The 1,363-nt window shown below is 47.2% G+C and overlaps 1 non-coding gene across 1 annotated transcript; it reads left to right on the plus strand.

Annotated features, from left to right (window-relative positions):
- The first annotated feature begins 774 nt into the window (after window positions 1-774).
- Window positions 775-914, plus strand: LOC114617485. The gene has a single exon (XR_003710802.1). It is a non-coding gene; the product is annotated as a small nucleolar RNA SNORA48 (small nucleolar RNA).
- The last annotated feature ends 449 nt before the right edge of the window (window positions 915-1,363 follow it).

Here is a 1,363-nt window from a genome sequence, read left to right on the forward strand (position 1 = left end):
CCCAGGTAAGGTGAGGAAGGGAAGGAAGACTTAACTTGAGTTCATGAAAACTAGTAAGTAAAGGCTGCCTGTCTTGACAGATGACACAAGGCACATGAACTGAGGAGGCTGTCCGGCAGATGCTTACGTTCAGAGAAAGCCTATGAGACGGCACACACCCTACTAAATCACATGGCTCCAAGCTCTGACAAAGGCCAGAAAAGATAGCCAGGAGTCAAGGACTTGGAAATGTCCCCAGCCCCAGCACAGCTAGACAGACAAGATATGGGTAAATGATTTAAAGGAAGAACCAGAATGCCAAGCTACATTGACCTCTATGAAGAGATTGGAATGCATGCTGTTGACAAAGACCTCACAATTTATTCTAAACTGAACTTCTTGATAGGGGCATGAAGAAATCTGGGCACAAAGAGCTTAGCTGGTATAATGGTGTGAAATCTTCCTTCTTGATCCATCCCACATCTGGGCTCCTGCCTATGGTCTCTAAAGCAGAGGTGGGCATCTCCCACCTCCTTGCCACCTCTAGAAGTTAGGAAAGTTGCCCCACAGGGTCCAAGAACATCATTACTGTTACAATTACCTTTTATTCAACACTTACTTTATGGCAAGCTCTCTGTTCCCATTGGGCTATCACAGTAGTCATATGAGCCCTGTGCTCCAACCAGGACCTTCTGCCATTATCTTTCTCATATTTCAGGCAGGAAGGGTTAAAAATTAATAAATAAAAAGCCCAACCATTTTGTACTTTAAAAAAAAAGAAAGAAAAGAGCTTTGTCCTCCAGCAATGGGCAAAGAGACACCTTGTTTGTGTTGTTCTTATATCAATCAGGGGCAGAGCAGACGGTCGTCCTTTGTTCACTCTAGCTTGATGCCTGGCTTGGTGGCCAAAGCTGTTTTAAGCCTAGGATGCATAAAAATCAAATTAAATCCAAGCAGCATAGCTTCAAAGGAGGAAGACAAAGACCTGAGAACTGCCATGCCTCCCACAGACATACCCTCCAGTACACGGCACAGGTGGGCCATAGACATCTGCTTGCCATCATGCCACCCAGTGTGGATGGAGGATGTCACCTGGGGGCCCACTAGCCACATAGCCATCCTGCAGCTGAGCCACCACAATGTGTGAGGATGTGGTAGTCAGATGGGAGAGAAAGAGAAGTGGAGCAGCTCCAGCATCATGAAGAGAGATGGAACTGAATACTCCAGGGTGGAGAGGGGCAGCCTGTTGTGAACAGCCAGCCTTGCCACCTGAGACAATGGTGAGATCCCAGCCCAAGATGAAGGCCCTGAGGGTCGTGTCTGAATTTGTGGCTACACACACAGTGGCATGGGTCAGTGTTGATGTCCGAGGTTGACATTACCA

This window comes from Grammomys surdaster, unplaced genomic scaffold (assembly GCF_004785775.1).
Source record: "Grammomys surdaster isolate TR1022 unplaced genomic scaffold, NIH_TR_1.0 136, whole genome shotgun sequence".
Taxonomy (NCBI): Eukaryota; Metazoa; Chordata; class Mammalia; order Rodentia; family Muridae; genus Grammomys; species Grammomys surdaster.